This window comes from Pseudoliparis swirei, chromosome 6, assembly GCF_029220125.1.
Source record: "Pseudoliparis swirei isolate HS2019 ecotype Mariana Trench chromosome 6, NWPU_hadal_v1, whole genome shotgun sequence".
Lineage (NCBI taxonomy): Eukaryota > Metazoa > Chordata > Actinopteri > Perciformes > Liparidae > Pseudoliparis > Pseudoliparis swirei.
The window spans coordinates 8,127,180-8,153,622 of NC_079393.1; the positions used below are offsets into that span (position 1 = coordinate 8,127,180).

General features: G+C 46.4%; 1 protein-coding gene across 1 annotated transcript in view; it reads left to right on the forward strand.

The window, feature by feature from the left end:
* Positions 1 to 26,443, forward strand: part of plxnb2b (plexin b2b) — a 112,902-nt gene that overhangs the window by 14,428 nt on the left and 72,031 nt on the right. The window contains exon 2 of the mRNA XM_056415851.1: positions 8,728 to 8,914. The gene's annotated coding sequence lies outside the window, so the exon portion shown is untranslated. The remainder of the gene's footprint in view (positions 1 to 8,727; positions 8,915 to 26,443) is intronic.

Genomic DNA, 26,443 nt, shown 5'->3' on the forward strand with positions numbered 1-26,443 from the left:
ATGATAGCTTTTGCACACAAAAAAGCCCAGCTGTTTGCTCACAAAATATGAGAATGAAAAGTGCAGAGGAGGACGAGGAGGAAGGCAAAGAGGATGAAAGTGTCACCAGCCCTCTTTTGTACAGCTGCGAGTGTCATACAATTTCACGGAGCAGACTTAACAAAAGCAAGAACACGTGCACCATGAAAGATTAATTGGTTCTGTTAGTTCCAACACTCATCACCTGCATCAGCGGAGGCAGGGGATACTGGAAAATAGATGAGTTGCCTGGTATTGGTGTGGATAACCAGGCACCAGGGTGAAGGGTTGTTTCTCTTTGGCCAGTGGCCGCCAAAAAGTTCCCCCAAGTCGAGCACACCGGAGTTAGAAATTGAAGCTGAGATGCTGTTGTGTTGTGCTTGTCTTGTTAGCTCGGTGACGGCTCGTCAGCTGGCGCTGATTGCACTGTGGACATGGTTAACGGCCTATTTAGAGGTTGTGTGTGCATGTGTGTAAGCGTGCATACAAATGGAACAAGCGTAAACCATTGTGTGTGTATATGTGTCTGGAACACCACTGTCCGACACATCTGCCTGGATTTAATTAGTTTTTGCCTGGCACAGGGACCCACCGGTCTCTGGTGTTTAATAACCGCCTCGACAGTGTGCATTTATCAAGGTCTGAACACGGCTGATCATTCGTGGATTCACTTTGGCCAAAATCACTATAAAGTTTATTATGTTCTTTTTATTTTCTCCAGTAGCTCCAATTTCTCCCGTAGATGCTGGGGCATGCAGACGCATCATTTATCTCTGCTGCGCACATCTTTGGCACCCTTTTGAGTCATCTTCTTCTAACTTCTCTGCTCACTTTTCTTCTCTCGTCAGTCATTGTATTAATACGTCTTGTGTCTGACCCACATTTTTGGCTCTTGAATGCTTTCAGGGCTCCTCCGCCGCCTTGTTCCTCCGCCTGCTCTTTTTGATCCGAGCCATCGTGGTGAGAAGTATCCCAGGCAGAGAGACTGAGGCCATGTTTCGTTGTCTCCTCCATCAGGATCAGTGAGCGCTGCTCGGGCGCAAACGGACCCACCCCTGAATGCCTCCTCTTTCAAAGTGTCTCCGTCCTCCTGTCTTCTGACTGCAGCGGTTTCTAATCAGGGCAGGAGATTTTCGCCGGTGGACCAATATGAGCTGACAGACACCCTCCCATCCCGCCACCGATCTTCTTCCCCTTCCTTCCCTCCACGTCCATCAATGTTACCTGACGAGATTCATTTGTCAACCCCCTTCCCCCAACCCTTCTCTTTCCATTGCCTTCTTACCTCAGCCACCTGATCCCTCCCTCCTGTTGTGTCCGCCAGTGCCAACTGAGCTGAAAAGTGTGTGTGTGTGTGAGAGTGAGAGAGAGAGAGAGAGAGAATGTGGGCAGGTGTGCATGCATGGAGTCTGAAGAGAGGGAAACTAAACTGAGCAGAGCCAAGGTGCATACAAGTGCAGCTCCTCTTGCCGCCTGAGGGTTAGCTGTCAAAGTGTCCTCATTTTGTCCCTCTTCCTTCATGTCATCCTCACTGTGACCTTTATACGTCTCACTCACATCTTACTTCGGTTTAGCGAAGCACTGTTTTCGGGCACGGTGGCCCCAAGAGGCATAGTCTCCACAGGGAGGATCCCTGCGGCTGTTGCTCCAGCTGTTGATCTTCATCGTATGGAGATTGTTTTTGGTATTATCGCTGACTTACAGAAATAACAATTTTCCCATCAGGGATAATTCAGATTTCTACTACTCCTGTGATATATTGCATGCCAGTTGGGCCCCCCCCCCCCCAAAAAAAGAGAGCGAGGAATTCAAAAGCAGCAGGAGGAGAGGCTAACGTTGCCCCCGAGCTCTTCGCACAAGCCGAGTGAATGCAAATGGATTTTTTTTCTGCCTCTTTTTTTTTTTTTAAATAAAGGAAAGTTCCCCAGCCGTAATAGTCTGCACGTCTAGGACAATGCAGCATACGGCCCCATATCCCCTCATTCAATACCACAGCGACTTCCTTTTTTGGGTGGGATCGGCCGCCTGATTCTTTCCTCTGTCTGCTCACTGGAGGAGATTGCTTTGATTTTGGGGCAGACTTGACCAGATTAAATGGAGTCGGTCCGGAGCGGCGTGGACGGGTGGCTCCCAGCCATCGTCTCATTTGTTATTCTCATTGTCGCTTGCAGCTCCCCTCCAGTTTTGTTCTCTCTCCCTTCCTTTTGTTTGCCTCACGCTTATGTTCAGTATCTGGCCAATGATTGATAAGAACCAATGCCTGACAATGCTTGGCGTGCTGCGCGGGATCGGTGGGGATGGCCCTCATGTATTTTTGTGTGTGTGCGTGCATGTGTTCAGGCTTTAGCAGGGAGATGCAGTGCAGCTCTCGTCATTGTTTATCTACCTTTCCACGACCAGATGGCGCTCCTCAGAAAGAATGTGCTTCTTGACACACTCTCTCTCACTCTTTCTACCTCCCTTCCTCCAGCTCTCCTGTGGCTCACTCCGGTATATGGACTTGGTTTCGCGTCCAGAACATTCAGCATGAGGTGAGGGGGAAGGTGGTCAGAGAGCCAGGAAGGCAGACTGGCACTCGAGAGGGAGCCCTGGAAAGTCAGGTGGTAGTTTGAGAGTGTGTGTGTGTCTGTGTGTGCTGACATATGGCTTAGTGATTGTACCGCTGTGACTGCTGCACTTTTCCGTCTCTACATGAGTATTTTTGCGACTCTAAATCGGAATGCACGAGTGCGCTTGTTCGACAACACATTTGAAACACTTGACACATTTATTTCCGAGGTCATTGTATCATAAAAATGTTGTTTCGGGCTACAATGGAGCCGGCCGACCCCGCTCCTCTCGGCCGTCTGGATTGATGGACGGTCAGTTCCAGCAGCGGGAGATAATCACAGCGTGTCAGCCTCGACCACTGCAAACTCTTATCCGTGTCGGCCCACTGCCAGTATGCCACAAATGACCACAGGGACACCCAGGTCTCTCTTATTGTTCCGAACCCCCTAAGGGAGGGAATGTGCTTGTGCATGCTGAACTTGGCTCTCGCACGCTGCCTTTTCCACTGGATGAACACATTCACCTCAAGTGCACCTTCACCTCAGGGGCACTTCAACAAAACGCACCTCCCTGTTTTGGAAGGTGCATACATTTACGATAAGGCAGCGCTTTCGGATGTTTGCTTCCCCCACCCCCCCTCCCATTTTGGCTGTTCTCTTTTTAGATGTATTATTCTCTGACTGAAGTGTCTGGCGATAAGCTTTTCCCATTTCTGAATCCTTACTCGGAAATCTTCTACCGTAACATGACAATGGTATCACATTGTGGCACTGGAATTATCTTTTTATTTATTTGTTATCTTTTATTATAAAATCCTTCCTATTGCCTTCACCATCACATGTGAACAAATAAGATTACTTCACCCGAGCAACAATCGACTTTGGATGAAAGTCGCCTTGCTTCTCGCATCCACTCTGCTGGTTAAAGGTCTACGAGAGGTTTCTCTACCCAGAGTGCTTTGTGATAATTGGCCTAATGGTGTTCCGTTATACCAAAGAATGGTAAAAAGCAGCCAATTGGTGAGGCTTGTTGCCTTTTTCTCTGCAGGCTGATTACACTGTCTCGTTAATGCACACTCCTCGGATAAAAATGGAGGGTGGTTATTGCATCAGGAGAGACAGTCGGCCTGTCAAAATCGCCCTCGCTAACAGACAAAAGAGGGAGATAAAGAGAGATGGAGTAGAGCGAGAGAGAATATATTCTGGAGAGCCAATTTCACCGAGGGGATAGAAGCGTGGTTGTGCAATTATGAAATATAGCTTTCTGTTTCAATAATGACCTTTTCTCCACAGGCCTATATATAGGCAAGTGTAAATGATCCGGAGAATGGTCCATGGTGTCGTATAGATGATGTCCTGTGGATTCCTATGGCGAGCAAAGACAGTTTCCAGTGAAGAATTGCTTCTCGATGACAGTACGTTGAGCAGGACTGCAATGACAGCTGGGGAGATCGGAGAAAGTAGTGAAGGGCACTTCACCACTACGCCTTTCACGAGTTGTCATCCTTCTGCTGCTGTTAGTCACTTCCAGTTCCTATACTTGGTGTGTGTGGGGGTAGTGGTAGTAGTGACCACTCGCCTATGTGTATCTGCTGGATCTCCACAGAAGGAAAAAGGGCAGTCTCGTCTGTTTTTCTTTCGCCGTAATTAATCACCAGAGGATCACATGATTATTTCAGCCTAAGATTAATTTTCTTAAAAATACTATAAATCCCCATTCAGCACAACTTTTTCGCTGCAAGTCACACATGAAAGCCCAGCTAAACGTGGCCTCAGCAATGCTGCCAGTTTTGCCAAACTCCCACCCTGCCTACCGCTCTGCTTACCGTGCATCCGTCTGGATGGATTCTCAGAGGTGGTAAAAGCCAGCCGCTCTCTCTGCAGCTGAGCCAAATTTGGGGGGGCGTGCGGTGGGGGGGAGACGATGACGAGGGTCAGGAAGTGAGCGACTCCTTTCTGACCTGCGAATGTAAGAAACAGACACTGGTGGAATTTCAAAGCTTCTGTGAACCAGAAAGCATGTCTGACTGAGTTAAAAGCATATGCAGGGACCTGAAACATTTATGCTTTACCACTCACCAGCGGCAATTACACATGCATATATTTATCAGCTTGTTTACATGCTCATTATTCCATCTGTCATTAAGAGCAGGTCATCATGTTTAAGAGCCTGTTTTGTACCGAGCAGCAGTACACCGACGCACAGTTCTCCTAAATGTATGGAAAGCACATTCTTTTTCTTTTGCATTTATGCAGACATAAACTCTAGGCATATATCTCCTAAAATATGCATGTGGGCTGGAGCTCATAATGTATCCATTTAGAATTTTTGGGCCATGAATAACTTTATTGTTCAAACGGTGGAGAAAAACACATCGCGAGTGCCCAAGGATATCTGCGTGACAGTTTAAAATCCCATATTGATGCATTTTCATCATGATGAAGAAACTAAGAAATGCTACAGATATCATAACACATCAAATCTAGAATGGAAATTGTTATTAATTCATCTTAAATAATTCTGTAATCTTCCTTCAAATATCTAGTGTCTTCAAACTAAATCACGATACATTTCCAGATTTACCTCACTGATGATATACACTTGGTTACTATTTGCCTTTAAGTTGCATATTTACTTTTTGGTTTTTGCTTTACGCCTATATGTTTGTCCTGATTATGTACAGAATGACTGGACTGTGAAGGCATTTGGTTGGTTTTAAATCTTCAGTCTAGTTGTAGCTACTCTGAGTTTAATTAGGTTGGATTTAGAGAATAGTAACATTTTAAATTCAATAAAACCAATTTATTACACACACACACACCTCTCTTTACCCAGCAGTCGGTGAACTGAGGCCCCCCTGCGGTGCCGGTGTATTACTACGCACTTATTATCATGATTGCCACGCAAAAGGTGGCGGGACACTGAGTCCGTTCACGCTGCCAGGAGGCTACATGGAATGAACGCCAATGGTTCCCAATTGGTCCTCATCAGCTTCAGCGAGCAGCGAAGTGCCCGGGGACTCCTGCTCTCTGGAGTGACGATAGGTTTTCTGCCGATGTTGGGAGAAAAGCGAACGGGGGGAGTGGAGGAAAAACAAGATGGCTGCCAAACATAAGGAATCTGTTGAATGCCTCCATAGGGACGTCATCCAGGAAGTAATGAGGTGTAACGCTGCAGTAGAGCGGTGCCTTTCAATCCGTTTTTGGACATTGTTGCGTTCTAATGAGTGTCTGTTGTGAGTAGTAAGGACCTACTTAACTGCACTAGGCAGCAGTGTTGTCTGTAGATCACCTTTATCCACCACCGCCTCTCTCTCTCTCTCTCTCTCTCTTCCGGTAATCTTCTTCATCCCCCCCGCCTTCCCTCATTCAGAACAAGGCAAGTAATGCTACTCATGGACCATTTCCCGAGCGTAATCCAACATCTGTCTTGCACACATCTCTTGCTTTGGCATTACCACCTTCACTCCCCCTCCTCCACCTCCACCTCCCCTCCATCTTCCACCCCCCCCTCTGGTAGCCGTCACAGCTGCTGAACGATTTCCTCTCCCTGGGAGGCTCCTCCGAGTCACTGTGGCAGTGTCAAACGAGGCTCCTATTTAAGCTCATTAAATGTTTCCAAGAGAATAGGAAATCAATGGTGCATAGCGGTGCGCGAGAACTTTTCTCTTAATTTAATTTCCCCTCCCCCATTTTCTGTTTGCACATCTCTCTCTCTCCTGCTTTTTCGCCCATCATTCTCGCTTTTTCCCCCGCCAACCTGTCGTTCTCCTTTAAGCAGTGGAGGTGGGGTGATGTGGGGGCAACGGTTGCCTTCAGAAACCATTTTGGACTCGTATTCGTGACGGGCACCATGGTGCGAGGCTGCCCAGACTTTTCAGTTTTGTTTAGCCCTCACCACATGGAGGACAATCGACTTGAAAGTTTTGCTCCTGCTGACCTCAGCCCCGCAGTTTCAGCCTTTGTTTCAAGCGAGGGAACAACGGCCAGAACAAAATGTCGCTTTCAAAACATGTAGGGGAGCGAAGCGGCGGGACGTTTTGGATTTCAATAAACCCCAGTTTCAACATACTCCCACCTCGTGCTTCCTCCCTGTTTTGTCCATCTCCGTCTTCTGCTCATCAGAAGTTGTGCTCATTCATGGTGTGTTTGTGTGTGTGTGCGTGTCTGGCAGGGCTTTGTGCTGTGTGAAACTGGCCTTGGGGGCTGGGCCCACACCTTCTCCGGAGCTCCTGTAATTGCTCTTTTGGGGCCTTGTCTCTGGCACTGAGCCCGTCTCCATCATTCTCACTCTGTCATTCTCCCTCGCTCTTTGGCCTCTCCCCTTCTTTATTTTGTGTTGCCCTCACTGCGACCCCCTTCCCTCTCTTCTCTCCCTGCATGGCTCATTATGGCTGATCCCCACCTGCCCAATCTGAGATTTCTCTTTCCACACACTCGCGTACACACAGAGCCACTCGGCAGTTTTCAGAGCCGCCTGGCGCTTGGATAGTTTGTGTACTATCTGCTATAAAACAGCTTTGCTAATACCGTTTGGCTGAGAAATGGAAACAATAGAGCCGTCCCATTTTGCCCCCTCCAACTGGTGCAAACAGACAGTTTCTCATATCTATCCTGTCTGTTTGGGCACCGATTTTTCACAACGCCCTGGTCCTTCAGTCCTCCTGCCTTTTTTGGATACACTAGCCTCAGCCTCGGGCCACTAACCACAGGCCTGGTCTTTTCCATTCTAGCCCTCCTTCCAGCCTCTCACTCAGCTACCTCACTTTGCCTGTTCCCAAGCTAGGGGCCTTACTTTGAAGGATAATGGATCGGACCAGTTGCAGCTGCTCAGTAGCAGGGCACTATCATTGGAGTTATCTAAGGGCCTGAGTGGCCTGTGATGAATGGCTAGGAGCTGTGTGTCTCCACCGATCAATAAGCCACTAGCACACAGATGAGCTAGATGCCCCCTCGCTCTTCGTTTCCCCCGTCCACACATGCATCTCCCTCTCATAATCTCCCACTATGTTTGTGAACTTTTCCCTCCAATTCATGGCCTGAATTGGGCCATTGATCTTTTATCCTCGACTTGTTTTAAATAAAGGGCCAGTATCTCCTCTCCAGCCAAGCTTGAGAGGTTTCTGACAGCACTTATTGCTACACTGGCGGCAAAGTGTGCAAACATTACTTTAGCCTGATCGAAGGCGTGTAATCGGAGACCAGGGAAAACGAGGGGAAGAGAGTCTGAAGCTGCTGCTGCTATCCCCACCCTGGAGCACTGCTGGGATTTCCATCACGGGGTTGATGCAAGCAGAGCTCCCAGGTGGATATGCACACTTATAATGCAGACAAACCCAGACACACACATGCACACACACACACACACACACGCATAAACCAAACAGTCTTTCTGTCAAGGCTCATTGAGCGCAACTTGTCCCAAAGCACCTAAACAGCCCCACCCAAGCTGAATTGAAATGGGATGCTGTCAGTTTACCCTGTCCTTTGGCTCTCATTGTTGTGCACACGTGTGCGTGTGAGGTCTCTCCAGACCACCAAAGCGTGTACGTTGTTATTTCTACCGCAGAACAACAGGTGTGTCATAGCTACTGTATGTGTTGGTTTTTGATCTGCTTCTCTCTTTTGTTTTGCACTGCTGGTGAGGGATTTGCAATGAAAAGAGCGGACAGGAAATCTCTCTCTCTCTCTCTCTCTCTCTCTCTCTCTCTCTCTCTGTGTCCTCTCCAGGGACTTTCTGTTGTCTGTATCTTCTCTGCCTCTTCCTCGTCTCTTGTCTCTCGCCTCTTCTCCCACTTCTCTACCCTGCTCGCTCTGATTTTCCCTGTGATCTGCCGTCGTCTCTGTCGCAAAGAGCACATTTCCCAACCTGGTAATTGCATGTCTGCTGGCCACCACACCTGTTGCCGCCAGTGCAGCGGTGTGGGAGAGAGGGGGTCGCTACGCCCTCTGGCCTCCATGGGTCTCGCCTCTTCACCGCCACCACTAAGGTGGGAGGTGTAATACAGTATGTATGGTATGGGGTGCTCTCGCAGTGGATTGGGTTTACCTGTAACCTTGAGTGTCACCTCTAACGCGGACGTGTGTGTCTTCTCAAACCTGCCCAGTGCGGATGCTTTTCACTCTCATCCCTAATCCTCTCCTCTCTCCCCTTATCCAGAGCCCGGGCCCTTAATGAAGCTGGGGGTCAGCAGCAGTGTGCGGCTAATTGGCCAAGTTTGCCCGGGGCTCCGGCTGCCTGTGATTGAAGTGTCCAGCGAGGGCCCACTGTGCAGCCGCCGCTGCACCCTGCTCTGTTCCACTCCAACAGCCAAGACGCTCACTGCACCCCTGCCTGCCTCTCCCTAGTGAGTAGCACCCGAGGTCATTCCGTTTTCCCGTACACAATACTTTGTCTAGTTTTCTTTCTACTTTCGACTTTTCTCTGAATCACTTGTCCCTCATGTCATCCTGTGTTTCCTCTTATAAACATTTATCTTTCGTGCGTCGTTTTTTCTATTCTTCTTTACCGAACTGTATTTTTCTTTTCCTTTTTGCTAGACTGGACCACATTTAATCTGAGCATTTTCTCACTTCCCGAGGTTTCTACCAACCTTGCACTCTTTCTCATCACTTGCTACTGTGGGATTCAGGCAATTACTACGGTCCCCCATTAGCTAACGGACAGAAAAAGAGACCCCCCAACAACTTCCAGCCCCTATTTCTCGCACAATGGGCCCCAACAGTCACAGCCCTGGCCAAGACACACTACACTGCTCTCAGTTAACAGAAGAAGTTGGAGGCGATGGAGGGGTAGGGGGCGCCTCTAATTAATCGAGCCTCCACTTTCGCCTCATTAGGGCAGTCCTGGCTCTCATTGTTTGTCTGTCAGTACGGGAGTAGAGGTAGCAGGATGATATTAAGCTCTGGGGAGCGGACTGAGCAGATAGGGAATGGGCAATGGCTGACCGTCCCACCATGGAGATACAAAGGCAAGGGTCAGCCCCCAAGTGCCACACAGTACACCAACGAAAACACCCTTTGTGATTGAACTCAGAAGTGGAACGTTGCTGGCCAGTAAACGGTCAACACTTGTATCTGGAAACAATGGTCCACTTCTAAGTCAAGTGCTGCAGCTTAGGGCATGTTGTATTCTGTCCAAACTTGTATTTGCACTTTACTAGGTATCTGTGCTTGTTTATTAAGAGCTGCAAGTAATTACATTTGCTCTAATGCTCATTAAATGCAGAGCCACAGCAATTAACTGCTGATATAATAATTACTGGGCATATTTCACTGAAGTGGGAACACGACCATGTTTAACCATCATTCACTCAATCAATGAGGTGAATGAAAAGGTGAGGAATATTAACATGTAATTGCGCAATATATATATATTTATTTAAATATATACTGTATTTGGGTTTATTCAATGTTCATCATTTCTCCCTAAATGGTTTCTGCGGTCTACTTTAAAACCCAAAGCTGTCACAAAGTCTCAGGACTCGCTGGTTTTCGCAGTTTGCCACACTTGTCCATCTGTTAAGGGTTTAGCTTGACAGACGACTTCCTTTCTTCATAATCAGCTGCTTGCTTAGGTCATAACTCTTGTGCTCCACTTCCCATCACATTTCCTCCAGTATGCCTGCCGGCCTGCCCGCCAGTGCTAAAGAAACACAAAATATGGCTCATTTGAAATGTAGGCTACTCCTTGCTGTGCTGAATTAATAGAAGTTGGACGGAGACTTGCGACTCAAGACACAGCGCATTAAAACTTCACTCTTTTTTTTTTTTTTTGTCCACTGTTTTTATCCTTTTGTTGTTCACATGCTTCATCTCACATCCTAGAAGATGGTGTAAATGTCTTGGTAATGACATGCTTTTTGGTATCCGTGAGGATTAAGAGGTGTCAGTCATTTCTCCCATGAGGCTTTGCCTTAGCACTACCCCGGAGCAAATAGGAATTCGGGGATGAATGAATTTGGATGCTCAAGAGCAAACAAGTCTCTTGTTTTTGTTGTTGTTTTTTTGCAGCTGCTTGCGCAACACTGACCTTTTTAAATGCAGTGTTGCTTTTTAGATTAATCAATGCAGTCAACTTTGCAGCTCCACATTCTTATTTGTGTTGATGATGGTTATTTAGTTCTTTTTGATGTGTTTCTTTAAAGGAAATAGCAACGACAAAAAGTCTAAACAAGACTATTTAATGGATGGTTATAGCTTTTGACATCTAATATTTCAAAGAGCCCATACACAATCTTGTTTTTGAAAAAGGCTCCCCATTTGTTTGGACTATTACTGACTGATACCATAATCCTTTGAAGTTGGTTCAGGTTAATCCAGTGAGGGGGATCAAAAGTCCTTTCTATGATGTTTTAAATTAGTCCGAATGTCACTATGCATCTCCAGAGATGAGAGTGAATAATTAATGTGTCAAACTGAATCAAAGTGATGATCCTTACTTCAATGTTTGTGATCTTTGGAAACTAAAATTGTCACAATGTTTTGTCAAATGAATATGTGTCATGTAATCTACAGCTCATTTCTAAAAGGTAATTGTGGGAAAAAATGCACATGTTGAAGTCATGCGATATATTCTGTTTCCTCTCGTTAACCTGAGGGGAGTTTCTCTTCTCTTTGCGGTGATACATGTACAATAAAATCCTAGGCTTTAAAAATGTATCCTCACCAAAACAAGGCGTTGCAGAACTCTAAACTAAACATGCTGCTAGCCCCCTCCAGACATACCTGCCAGATGATACACTTTAAATCACTGCAGGCCTCCACAAACACGGGGCCCTCATCAGCAAATGCCGTGTCCTTGTGTTACCGAAATAATATAAAACACCTTGTTCCTGACTCAACACGCCTCCTTCCCCGAGCTCCCCCGTATCCAACATGGAAGTGCAGCCCTCCAGTTCTCCATCGACCCCTGTGAATATCCAAGCTGTCGAGTCTGACTGGGCTGAACGTTTTCTTGCCAGGGCACAGTTGGAACAGATCCGGCCTCCGGGCCACATATACTGCTCCACTCCAGACCCTGCAAACAAAGCCTGTCCTGCGCAACTGTCATCTAAATGCTAAACGCTTTGGATCGTTACGGTAAATTCCTTTTGTACATACTTAATCGTCTTGAGACGGCTTATCCTTTTTATGCTGTACATGCTTTGCCATTGCCGAGCATGAGCCGCTGTTTTGTGATTCGTTGCAATAGCCTTTTGTTCGTCAACGACGTGTATGATTGCAGAAATCTGGATAGCCAGTGCAGGTGCCTTTTGTGTGGTTCCCCTATTTGAGGATTATGGGTTGTTTTTTTACACGGATGTATAGTTGTTGTTTTTTGAAGCAACATATTAATGAAATGGTTGTCTTTCAGACGATGTCTGCCAACTTAATCTTCCATCTGTACCCTTGGGGGGGCTGAGGAATGTGGCCGTCAGGCTTGACAGGAACATAAGCTAAACAGTCCAGCCCACTTTAAGGGGAGGCGCGTTGAGGGACAGACTCCAGACGAGCCTCTCAAACTGTTTCATATCAAATCCGCAGACGTACAAATCTCCACAATGATCTGCCAAGTTCCTGTAGAATTCACTGGAGCAGGGATTTGCAGAATTTCACACCCCTGCCCCCTCCCCCCTCTCAACCATCACTGGACGACTCTTGGCAGCACAGAGTGATGAGAAACATCTGTGTGTGTGTGTGTGTGTGTGTGTAGTTAAAGGCTCCAGGGCTACTTTTTTATTATCGATTCTGTTGGCAGATGAAGGAGCAAGTTGGAAAAGAAGAGATGATAATGCACTTCCTTTGTAGCAAAATGACTTCCTGTGGCTGGTGAGGCAGCCCCCTATTGGCATGATTTTCCTATTTCTACTTAAACTTGACAGTAACAATGTTGTGTTTGCATGCTGACTATTATATTGTCATAAAAGAAACGATGATTCAGCAGGTTACCCGGACGCTCCTGTGCAGCTGCCAGAGATGTAACTGTTCAGTCACAAAGTCTCTTTTATTTGGGTATTTTAAGCAATATAAATAATGAAAAGGAGCCAGTAATTGGTGGTTCTTGGTAATTAGGACCAAGCTGTCAGCGAGCAAAGTTGCAGTCTGATGGCGGAGCAGCAAGGGCAGTAATTACTATTATCTATGGGGGTTGTTGACACAACAATAATCCCATTCTTAACCAGGAGAGGGGAGCTTATGTTTGTAAGAGGTTCATCCACATTAATGTAGCCGACGTAAATCCTTAAGTATTTCGAGCTAATGGCCGCCAAGTAGCTAACGCAAACATTAACATAGAGGGAGACCCCCTGGCCTTTTAATTTTCTGCTTGGTGACGAAGCTTCTCCATATTTTCCCCAAGTTTAAACTGTTCCCCTGCAAGCGGTGTGACGCCCAACCATGAACAGCATTATCAACTCTCTCAGCAGGTTTTCTAATTCCCCTGTAATCCTGTCATTTCATTCATGGATAGCGCCTGGGATATTCTGGGCCCGGGGCATATCTGCCCGCCTGTCTCTGCTCCTCTGTGTGAGAGATTGGATTCCCCAACTCCCTTCTTGCTCCACTTTTACACACACACACACACACACATGTTCATGCCCAAGTGTTTGCTCATCGCTTGTCAGATTCCCATAGTGTAAGTTGGCTGGTCAGACCTGATGATATATAGGGTAGAGGACTAAGGCACCATGTAACGTTTAGGGGAGGATTCCTACTTGATATTAACTCTCCCACGCCGAAGTGAAATTCTGCTCTTCCAGCTCAAGACGTGCAGCATTTGCCCCATGAGATGCAGCAGGCTAATGGCCTCAAAAGAGTACCCAGGTGACATTTCCTCCTCCTGAAATCCATGCAGAGTAATGACCCTGCTGGAGATTCGCATGACTATGCAAGAAAGTGTGATTATTGGGTGATTTGAGGGGCCAGCTTGGGGACGTGAGGGTGAATAAACGTCAGACGAATTGCCGTTTCCACCTACACTGTAGCACACAACACACAAATTGCATCCGCTCTGAGTCTGAATTAAACATGTGCCACGTCGTTGCTTGAGGCGCGATAGACATTTAAACATATTGCAAGGCAGAGAAAATGGCCTTTTCAGTAGGTTATTTATAGTTAAGACATTGTATTCATTTGATTATAATAAAACATCCATTAGATGCCATTCTGAGTGAACGGCGTGGGGAGGTGAGGCCGGCGGAGTGCAGCTCAATGTAATAACAATTGTGCGTCTGCCCTAAATGAGCCAAGGAAAAGAGCGGGTTGCTGCCGATATTAGTTTCCTTTGTAGGGCTGCTCGGATTTGGTGATATGCTTCGTGAGGAGTAATAAAGAAATATATCTGTTTTTATTGTGCCTTGGCGACAGAGTTATGTTTAGAGCTAGTATAAAGAGCTGGAACATGGCGTAAAATGATATTATGGCCCATTAGGTGGGGGCCCGAGCTAAGCGTCGCTAGCGGTAACGGAGGACTGGGGGTAATGGGGCCGCGGCGTATTGTCTGCGATCTGCTCTTTCACTTCTCACTGATTGAATCGTCTACAACACTGGCACTCCATCTCCTGGGGAACAGGAGTAGACGAGGTGATTTTGGCTGAAGACATCATTCAGTCAAACCTGGGAGATAAGAGAATGGGTTGGGGGAATTGGAAAGAAAGCACTCTGTAAAATGCAAAGGAAAGGTGACGTTCAGGAATAATTGCTGGACTGTTGTTGGGAACATATGGATACCGAGCTGCATAGATGTTTGGTTTGCTGTCTCTAGGGTCTCCTGCAACAACACATTCACATTAAACATGTTTTTTTAGTTAGATTTCTAAAAGATCTGTTTTCCTGCTCTCGTCATTTGGTTCAGCCTCCTTATGCTGCAGTACGGCCTGAACCAATGCTCCCAAGTCTTGTGACCTTGTTAAATCTCTGTTTCTTTTCTCTGGATGTCTCCGGAGTTGGCCTTCTACATCAATGGAAGGGGCTTGGATCATTTTACGGCGCTGTTCAGTCTGGCAGAACCTTTCACGTGCCCTTCCCTTTGGACCCACTCCAGGATGACATAATGTAAGGATAAAAGGGGTCCGCAATGGCGGAAAGGCAATGCATTAGAGTACTTAGCTCAAGGCCCGTCTACACCCAGACCCTGCCTGTAAACTCGACTTCACCTCGAGTCCTTGTCAAGAGCTACACCCTTCCAATGTTGAATAGGCGAGTCATTGTGTTGAGCGGCATAGTTTATCTGCTCTCCTGCGCAGCCGGCATGGGGGCTCGGGAAGTAATCTGAACCAAGCAAGCAAAGAATTCCAGGCATCCTGACTGGAACCAGATGTGTGTTTTTGTTCCCTCTGTCTGGTGCATGCTCTCTGTGACTTGCACATAGGAAACAGAGACGTGAGCGTGCTTATGTGGGCACACACACACACACACACACAAGCATACAATAACAAAAACTCCTGCAGTGCAGTCTGGCTTAAATAACTGAAGCTGATGATATGATAAGAAAAAGAATTTGACAGGAATGGCCACTGCAGGCTTGTTTATGTCAGCGTGACCCTCCTCCCCCCTCCCCACACAGATTACCACTAAGATTGTGATGCCTCCACATGTTTGTACATGTCTGGCAGTATTGACCCAGAGATGAGCAACACACTTCTCCATCAGCTTTTTCTAAACGGTTTCCCTCATCTGAACTACCTAATTATTTCCGGGAATACTTTTTTTAATCTTATCTTTTAGAATCTCAGCCACTGGAACCGCCGAGGAGGGGTGGTACAAAATAACAAGAATAGGTCTGTGTTTGAGTATATATATATAATTTTTTTACAAAGAAAAAACTGGACATGCCATTCCAAACAATTATTCTGAAATGTATCGACTGGAAACCTCAGAGGAGACTTGGTTCAACATAACAAGCCCAGGACTGTGTTTGTTTGTGTGTGTGTGTGTGTATATATATATATATATATATATACTTCAAAAAAACTGGACATGCCATTCCAAACAAGTATTCTGAAATGTATCGAGGGAACACTGAAGCGACTATACAAGGGAGGGACGGATATCTGACGAGTCTAATTTATAGCCAGAGAAAAAGAGTTAGACTTTGGCACCACATCCAAAAACAGAGAAGTGACTTATTTGTTCAGGAAATTCCCTCAATGGCTGTCAATGAGCCACCAAGCACAAAACCAGATCAACTAGAACTGGGACACCTCAGTTAAATGTTTTTTGATAATCATACTATGTCAACATGACTGTCAAGAAAGGTCCTACTTGTATTTACATGTGTGATTGCCCTCTGAAAGCTATTGGTCCTATATGTTGTGTTTTTGGTCACAAGAAAAGTCAAGAAATGGTGAACACCACCAGCTGGTTTCTGGCATTACACCCACATTGCGTAAGTGTTGACCTCGAGGCCGTTGCCCAAACACTTAGATGCTTCCGCCAGCGACACACAAAGGCTTTTCAAATCTATTTCATATCCAAATTTGCGTTCCTCCTTCTTCTTGGCTCCGCTGTACCATCAAAGGAAGTGGTGTTCAACGGCCGAGGTTATTGCTGGCAGGAATGTGTGACTAAGTGTGTGCTTGCTTGTTGCCAGAACATGGAGGCCCAGTATCAGCCATCGCCACAGGAAATGACCAGCCTTTTTCTTTTGAAGTCCCAGCAGAGTTTTTTATTATTTCTACTATCTCTCGAGACACAAGGTGACAAACCCGCCCCCCCCCCCCCCCCCTTTTTCTCTCTCTCTTCCACTGCTGATCCCCTGCACTCAACCTCCGCTGTTCCCAACTCGCCACCGAATGCTTGTCGGAATGCAGAACAAGCGTCTATTAGCATAAAGTATGGGAGTGCTGGCCGCCACAGGGCACAAACCCCACCACTACCCGCTCCTTTCTACGGAGCACACTTGCCTGAAAAGGCTGAGAGGGCACGTGTAATTGCTTTTTCTTCTCCCCGTGCAGAAACCCAAACGCAACATACGGGAAATTCCGAGATTCCCCAACCCTGGCCCATCCTTCCGCTTCTTCTCTTTCTCCGTTATTCTCACTGGCCTCACACCGCTCACCTCCAACCCTCTACTTCCTCTCCTTTATGCTCCTAGCATGTCAAAATGTGTGCTATACACTACTCTCCTCCCAATAGCACAAACAAACAGCAACTGTATTTTCTCCTGTGGCGCATACAATAAATATATATATGTACAATTTTCAGGGCAGGAAGGCAGATGCCTGTTTTATCTGCCAGGAGGACGCCTGCCAACGCAGCGTGCCCTGGTCGGGTGTGGTTGAAATCTGGGTTAGGAAATCCCTCGTCGAGGTTATTACATGCAATAATGCTAATGAAGCGTTTGCTCCAGTAATGGCATTATCAAATGGAAATGCTAACTCTCTTGTTCAAATTGAGCATCACAATTTACAATGACAAAATCCTAATGACTAAATATCCAGTCCACTCGCAATGGGGAAAGTCTGGATTATGAGTGTTAATGCAGGCGATGCAAAAGCAGAGGCTCTGGGCTACAATTATAAATGCTAAGCATGTTTTACTCCATCCTGAAGCCGGTAAATTTTTGTGACATGTGACTATACAACACTGGCTGTCTGTGCCGAGAACCATCATCTGATCACTATAAACCTCTAACAAACAAACCAAGCTTCTCGAGCACCGATAAGAGTTTCTACTTTGTCTCTCTGGCCTTGCATTTCCCTGCTCTTAAATTCTCATAAGTGCATCAATGTTCCCTGATTCGAGATGAGCAAACATCTGATCATAGAATAAACGCACATGACAAAAAACAATTCTTAACAAGCGTTTAGTGCTTTGGTCACACTTTGGTTCGAACGCAAAACAGCCCTGAGAGTCGATACACAGGCCTCCTCTGCCCAGCGCTTCCATTATCTGTGTGAAGCCTGTCTTGTGTTGTTATGAATGCTTTCTCTGTTCAAAGGTTGCTATTTGTTCCCCCCTTGCTGTCCGATCAGTGCTGTGTGGCTGTGGCTTTTTGACTTCTCTGTTTGGCCTTCTCGCTCTGTCCTGCTGGCTGCCTTTGTCTGATTTATGACATTCTGGAGCTAATGGTACGGCACCAGGATTTGTGTCTGTGGTGTTGCGACTGGACCGGTGCCGGCTCATTGGCCTCTTCCCTGCTCTCCCTCGGGATGAGGTGAGCAACAGAGGGAGAGTGGCCCGGCGAGAGACTCGGCTGTTGATCCCTGAGCTGCGGCTCATTCGTCTTCACATAGCCCCCCCCCCCACCCCACCTCTCTCTTCTATACTTCCCGCCGGAGGAACCAGGCTGCCGGCTGGCGGGGGGGAGCCGACTCACCTTCAGACAAGGCCAACACCACCAGACCTCGCCTCACCTTTTCATCCCTTTTCATTCCACGCACTCCCCCGGCCCTTCCTCACACACACACTCACTCCCACGTACACATTCTCCCGCCGCTCTCTGTCCCTCCGCGTCGGCACCGAGGACCGGGGCCAGGCTGCGAGGCAGGCGGGGGGGCCTTGTATGTGGAACTGTGTTGATTAGCCCGAGAATCTGGAGACGAAAGCCACGTTATCTACCGCCACAACCCCCCTCCCCCCCCGCCCCCCCCAAACCCGCTCATCCCGCTCCCTCCCTCCATGTCTCTGGAGGTTGCTTCCATCATGCCGCGTGCGTCGCCAGGTTTGTGAAGGATGTCGCCGCCAGCTGTCTTTTTCATGGACGGCTGCCAACTTCTCCCCATATCTTCCGTCCGTTGTCATTTCCTCGTTTATTCCCTTCTCTCGCTCTCCCTTTTCCTCACCTCCCGCCGCTCATCTGTTGATGAACTCGATGTCTCGAGCCCGTTTCTGCTTTCCAGCCACGGCTCGGAGAGAGTGTTTCCTTTATAGGCAAGGACGGGGAGTTTTGTTGCCCTCGTTGGCACATTGGCGCAGTGGTACCAAGGTCGGGCAGAGCGGGTGGCGCCCAGGTCGGCAGGCAGTCTGGCCGCCACACCATGCCAGCGTTGCAATATGTGTGCAGTATTAAGTGCAAAACAGACACTCCATTTCTTCTTGGTTTGGCAGCGTTTGCCTTCTTCAACGGCCTCGATAAAGGTCAGAAAAGCATGGGCAGACAAAGAGAGCTTTATATCCCATTTCAACAATGAGAATCCCGATCGATCGGCACATTCTGTGGCACCTTCCGCTCTTTCCCATCCGGCCCAGCAACATATTTTCTGCATGGTAGCAGTTCTGCCACGCTGCTTTCGCCACCTGATTTGAGTTCTTTGCATCGTGGGAGAATTGTTGCAAAGTCCAAGAGGTTTTTTTTTAGCCAGAAAGAGATAGCGAAAGACGGAAGCAGAGTCGACCATTGTACATGTGTCTGAGCTACTTAATGTAGTTGAAAGGATGGCTGGTGTTGCCCACACAGGCTTTATTTCTGAAACTTAGGATTTGTCTATCCGCGGGGTTTCGTGAGTGTAAATCCATTTGTGTGTTTCTGTGTTTTAGTTGCTCAGTAGCTTTGTCTCCCCTAGTGTGCGAGTGCTGTTAAGCTCTCCTGCACTTTATTTGACCCTGGCCTCCTATGTGGTGTCATAGCAAGCCAAGTGTAAAACAGATGTATGCCAAATAAGGACTCTCTCACACACACACCTACACACACACACACCTACACACACACACTCAGTCCTTTTGTTCACGCAGTATAACTTTTGCTCCAGGGAATTCTGGCTTCATAAATTGAGCTCACTTGGCCCTTGATTGTATCAATTAATCTGCAGTGGCAGTGCTTGATGAAGGACACACGGGGCAACGCTAAAAATGCCTTTTTAAACCAGTTGCATTCAAATAATTTCCATTTCATTAGTCACTCTGCAACAAATCTGAGAGGGGCTTCCCTGCTCCTCTTTCTCTAAAACTTCTTCAATGCGTCTTTGTTGTTTTGTGTTGTTTTTCTGTTTTCTTCATTTGTCCTTCAACACTCCCAGAGGCCTCCTAATAGCATTTCATCCATGGTTATGTTTTCTTTTGAAATATAGGGTTTTAAATATCCTCATTGATGAGTTACTTTGATGGCCTTGCTAGAGAGAACTGATTCCAACATCAGGGGAATTAAGACCTCTTTTGTACACTGTAGCTCCTCGTTGCCATGCAGAGCTGTTATTGTGCCTTCTCTCAGAGAAATAGAGGAATGGGTACAGAGAGGTGGGAGGCAGCTTCTCTCTGATGCCTCGTGCCTCTCTCAGAACCATCTGTCTGGTGCGGGTCGGCATTCTGCGCCGCTTAGCATTAGCACTTATGCATTTCTCACATCTAGCGTTTGAGAGGAGTCGGACCCCTCGCTGAGTTATGCTCGCCAGGAGATGGGAAGCGAGAGCAGATTGGGAGCCGGGCGGAGTTGCGGGAGTGATGGCTGCCAAACGCTTCGTTGACGGGAGGGGTGGAGGGTTTGGGAGGCAGGATCAGGGGCGCACATGATTGGTTGGATAATGGAAGGAGAGCTGCGGATTGGCCTCTGGATCATAGTTTGTAATATATATCCCAGAGTGGCTAATGGAATATGTTTGTTTCCAGCAGCTTGATAGCACAGCAAGCAACATTAACTCTGAATACTGCCTGGTATATGGGTACATCCATCACTCCCATTCGTACGCCGAGAGAACACGCATCAGCAACAGGTTTTACAGAGCGGCATTGTAAAATCACTAACTTGTGTGACGGAAAGCCTCACTGATACCCGCACCGAACATGCAACGGCGTGCATTAGACTTTTATTCATGCCGTGTTTGCCAAATAATGTCTGCTGTTGAAGATGGTGTTGCTCTGTCAGTCACAGGTAGAGGTTTACGAAGTTTGGGGGGCACCGGCAAAATGATATTCACAGATGCTAATAAGCTACACACAGCGGAGCACTCCTCCTGTCAGTTGTCAGTGCTAGATAAGCTTCTGAGTCGTACAGCAGGATGATTTGGTGTTAAGTCGGTATGCGCCTCTTTTTTTGGGGGGGGGGGAAGATATCTTGGGGTGAGCAGCTTTTATCCGAGGCTTCCATTTCTCTTTAGAGGCTGGTAACTGACTCTCCCGCCCCTCCTCCTCGGTTCCTCGCCGCTGTGAAATGGAATTGCTTTCTCGTTCGTTAAATATTTTCTTGTCGCCGTACTTCTCCAGGAGTGAGATCACTCGAAATGGCTGAAAGTTCTTAGAAACCACTGGAGTATGATGGTGTGGCAGCAGCGGTGTGAGGGCGGATTGGTGAGCCAACACAAATAAAGAAAGTTGCCTTTTTTCAAAATGAAATTTGTTTTGGGGGACTTTTTTTTTCTCCGTCTTGACAACACGCAAATGAATTCCGGCAAGTTGTCGCTTTACATTAAAGCGTGACGTGGCCTGCTGGTGTAAGGCAAAGCAATCCCTCTCTTGGTTGCCATGGAAGCAGATGCGTTGTAGCATTGGGCGCCGGGCGTGTTGGTTCTGCCAAAACCACTGCCCACCTATATCCTATAGGCTTCTCCGAGGATGAGCGGTTCAGACCGGCGAGTCTTCTCTGTGCCAACAATTTGCCCATTTTTCAAGTGTGCCGGTGTTTTTCAAACCCTTGTTCCCATGTGTGGCTTACCCCGATCCTTTCGTGTGATCGCTCACTCACTCTTTAAGAATCAAACGGTAGAGGATAATCTTCATGTGCCCCGAATAATCCCACTCTTCCTGAATTATGTTTCTCTAAACACTTTTTTGCAGCGAATAAGCCTCGTGAACTTTTCTCACGAGAACCCCCCCCAATAACACAACTGCTCCAACCGGCACCCACAGCGTTGGCGTACCAGTGCAGCGCTGCTCGGGGTGTTTACAGCGCCTATCTTAATCACATTGGGTGAGCACACCTGTGAAAACAGATGTCCACCGGGGCTGGCATGCTGTTCCTCTTCAGGGTGGAGCGTCTGCGGATGGCTCTCCACCACTCCTCATCCTTCTCACCCCCCTCGTCTGCACAGAGTTTCCCAGGTCCCCAGCAGGGATGCTTGCCCCCGACACCCAGACAGGCTTTACCCACTGCTCCGTTTACTTTAATATTAGTCCTGCTCACAGATGATAATGAGAGAGAACGATCAAAGAAACACTGCTGTTCTCGCTCCCAAATGGGCAGGCATGTTGATATATTATGAAGTACAAGATCAATTTGAAAGGAATTTGGAGCTGCTATCACCCGCGATCGGTTTTGTTCGTCCTTTTTATGAGAGAATTTGATAAACACCAGGTGTTGACCTTTTTAAAATGAACCTCTAAGACTGCGAATGGATCGCAGTCATAAGAATGGGCTTACGCCGTTATTTGCCGTCGAGAGGCATTAGTGCAGGCATGCTAATTCCTCGATACGATTAAGTGCTTTATGATGGCATTAGCCAACACAATATTGTGTTTTGTATAATTATGTCCTAATCTGATGGAAGCCATTTTTCGAAGCCAGTGCCACAGAGCTGTGCTTTTGTCTCGAGGCGTTGGGAATAATGTACGGCAATAAATTGGTTCGCCAGATAACTACCGATGGTAATGAGTTAACCAGACAGAATTATCTGTATTAGTGATTTTAAAAGAGGCAATAAACGCATCACTAGCCTTCGTAGGAAAAGGATTATGTGATTTCTATCCTTTCCCATTTGCCGGTCGACCACCTCTGCCATGTCCTATTGCCGAAACCTCCTGGCTGCCCAATTTCATGAAGGTACCCAAGTGCCCCACCTACTGAGACGCAGAGGTGTCCAGGCGGAGTCTCCACCCATGCGCTGATGCTTTTCAAGGTCGCTGCACCCAAATTACAAAAAATTTACTTCCTCACTTTAATCTTCTATGTTTCTAGCCATGCAGATATTTTCTATCTTAGTGCGTTGAGGTTTTCTGAGACATCTGCCGCCATCCAAGCACAGTTTGGGTGAATGAGAATGTGTGTGTGGCTCTCACAGCAGTGAAGAAATGACATCTAAGAAAAAAATAAATGAAACCGCAGTGTCTCCTTCCAGAAACGGAGTCTCCATTATGATGGATAATCTACCCCATTGGAACTACTTTCTACTAAAGAAGTAGTCCCTATAGCCCAATTTGGATGGGATTTATATCTCTGAGTGGCTGTAGCGGTGTGATTTCATTTTTTACCTGCGCCACTGGTTTTAATCTGGTCTGGAGCGCATATGTCTGTGATTTTTCACCTCTTGCACAGTCATAATTTCAGCCTATCTATCTCCTATTTTTGGCAAACTTGCTGGTCCTGTCAGGAGAAACATTTAGCAATTCAAAAGTGTTCGTTTGAATTTCTAAACATTATTATATTAGCAACTAAATTAGTAGAATATAATTTCCTTACATGACTAATCACACATTAACATCAGTCAACTCTTACTGTGAAGGAAGTACTGGAGAAAAAACATATTGCGACAACGACTATATTACAACTTAAATGAGCCGTTATGATGTTACAGGTGATTTTCTTTGCTGGTTTACCTATTTATATGACACTATTGCATGTGTCAGTCCCTTTCTTACTGTAAAAACAGTCAATGTCAACCAGTTTGCAACTGAATGTGTAAAAAACTAAATTACAACTAAACTTCAAGAGATTATGATATAGGACATAATACTAAGCCTGTAGGTGATGAAGGTGATTTTCCTGCAGCTGTCTCTCACAAAACCAGCTCCGGCAGCCAGTCGGTCAAAGGTCGTCCGAAACTGCGACATGGTAAAAGGAGAAGTATTCAATTACCAACCCCTCACTGCTTCGTGTTAACACTTGTATTATTACACCACCGATGAAATTCCTTCGACCTCCATTCCATTATGTTAGAGAGAGAAATTCCGAGCTAATATTAAAGCGACCTGAATATCTGGCCCCACCGGAACAAAAGAGATACTTCTTCTTTTCTTCTTTGAGTGAACACGCCCTTTTAATACTTTTTACATCAAGACAAGTGACAGACCCAGACCCATCCATCCCTGTTCCAGCCTCCGTCCGCTGCTCCATCCAGCATCGATCCAGGCTCTTATCTCCACTCTGATCCCCGTGTTATTTTGGGAGCATAGGGATTGCTTAATGATCTATTGACCTGATCTACCGATCTGTACAGTCGACCACAATGGAACATCTCCTAAAGAGGAGCCTGCAGGGCAAACACTCTCCACAGCCCTCCCACCTCTCCTGCGACCAGTCTCCGTGCTCATTGGTTCGCTGTGCAACCCCGGAGAGATTAGGCCTTAATGTGCTTCAAGCATCTGGCTTTAAAGTGGTCTACGTATTTTTGCTATCTAACACCGCGGTTCCTAAGTTGACTGCTGATGGCTCGGCTAAATCCTCTCCCTGCACGTGTTTTCATTTAACTCGATGTCTGTGTACATATGAATTACAGACAGTGATTTGTTGAGCAACTCATGTCTGCTTGCAGCGAGATCCCCTCATTTGAACTGTGACTTGTATGCTCTCTGCAACCGGATTACTCCTCGATTGAATTGAAAACAAGGCACCAGAGTGAGTTGAACTTGCGATGAAGAGTTGCAGTTTTATCCATTTTGTTTTCCCCCGATGTTCGATATTAGTTCCTAGTTTTGACGGCGGTAAACATAAAGAAAGCCGATCGAAGGGACATCGGGGATGCAAGTATAGTCCAACATATGTGAACACACCAGTTAAACACCACCGACACATTTGATTGGATCCCACCCCGTGTCTGGTCTGGCACCCTGGGCCGAGCGGCGGCGGTTGTTGCGACACACTGAGCTTGTCATGGGTGAGAACACTAATAAATGACTCCTCTGTGTTTGATGCATTTGTGGGTGTTTTCCTTTGTGGTGTTTTTGTGATTGTCTGTCATGCTGCGAGCACAGCTTTGAGATGGCAATGCTGGATGGTCAGTCTGCCTGCCACTCCGTGACAGCTCTGACCAGATTTCCATTAAGTTTGATATGGATTTTCGCAGCCCCAAGAGAATCATGTATAATTATTTTTACTAACTTCTCATCTTCTGTCACAATCTGGTCAAAATGTCTCCCTTAAACAACACTTGAAGTATTTCAAAGAGCTGGGTTTGCTTTAAATTTACAGCGGATTGGATTAAAAAAAATAAAAATTGAGTTTAATATTGTGAAGAAGTCTTTGAACTGATGGTGATGCTTAGATAAAGGTTATCGGAAGCATTTCTTCTGATCCTGATGTTGTTTCATCGCTTCTTGTTTACTCGGCTGGCTGCCAGGTGTACACATACCACAGCGTGACGTGGAGCAAAATAAATAATGAAAGTTGTCCAGTCAAGGTCAATCTAACTGCTTGAGTTCAACACTCCTACAGTTCTGCTTATGTGTGTGCATGAATTATTGATTAGAGCCTGGCAATATGGATCATGCATGGCATAATCGCATTTGTAACCAAATACCTTAATATTGATATTGCGACGATATTGCAAGGTTGACTTTCACACAATATTTACACAATGAGATTTTTATAAATAATCATCAGTAATGTGCATGTGATGTAAAAGAAAAATAATAGAACAGCTAGAACATCCTTTTACGTTTTAGAAATTACATCGCCGCTCTCACAGGACTTGCCAGTGGAATAACATTGCATGCTTTCAAATTAGGTCAGTTGTCCTCTCACATGGGAAATATATATATATTAAAGTGAAATACCAAATGTATTGAAGAATAAGATGGCTCGTGAATAATTTTTTTGTTTTTCGGTGCTCTTCTTCACCATCCTGATGAGTAATTAACTCTGGGACTGGTTTAGTTGTAGGGCTTTATCTCATCATGTTTAATTATATGGACCACACTATTATCAACTGCTTATCACATCCATTAACAGTTAAGTGAAGGCATTTTGCACAAGGCCACGCTAATTATGGCTAAAATTAAACTACAGGTCTTTGTGAACAGTATAAAGTGGTATAGCGTTTAGATTTGACGAATACGCCATCGTCCTGCAGTTATTAACCGTATGATGTCAACCACAATATGTTGTATACACCATCAGTCGTGCAGCGTTGACATTAGAGGTACATGACCTGCCGACGCAGACGGGCACACGATGCAGAACGTGAGTAGTGCCATTTGTCCGGTCGCAGAGATTCCACGATGCGATTGCGACACACACACACACACACTACTGCATGTGACGTTGTGAAATTAATGTGGCTGCGATCGATATCGGACAACTTTCAAGCAGCTCAATTTTACACTTGCTGCAGGGAACAGATGGAACTCACTGATAACGTTGCTGGAGGTGGATCCATGGCAGAGAAGAAGATACAGTGAGGGGAGACCAGATCCTCCGGCGCAAAGGAGAAAAGCGGTTAAGGAGCTATGCGATACTTATTCACATAACCTGCCTGGATGAATAATTCCCAAATCAGTTTTACGTAATGAATAGTTAATTGCACATCAGCGCCGACTGCCTACGTACACAACACACGACCGGCACCGAGCTCCAGATTCATTTATGCACAAACAACTGCAACGCCGTTTCCGTGAACAATGATCTCCGTGCTCCTGTGCTGTTATCATTAACATCAATGCTTTATGTAGCTGGAGGGCGAACATTTGTGTTCACACTGTTTTGATGGAAAAACATTCCTGTGGAACTCAAATATTAAAATACATCCACAAGTGCAGACTAATGCCTCCGCCGCTGAGTGTGGTGCATTGTATTTCTGCCATCTAAGGCTGAGAGGATACCTGTTGGAGAATATTCAGCTTGCAGAAACCTGTCTTGCCTGTAATTGATAGGCCTTGGCATCGCATTGATGGGACCGGGGAGCTATATGAAAATAGGCCCCTATCCACCCCTCGTAAATCTCTGTCATGTCCGGTTGAATCTCCTCAAACTACACGTCCCGGGGGAATGGGTGAATGAGACAAGGGCCCCAGTGTTGAAAAGCATGTTATTGGAG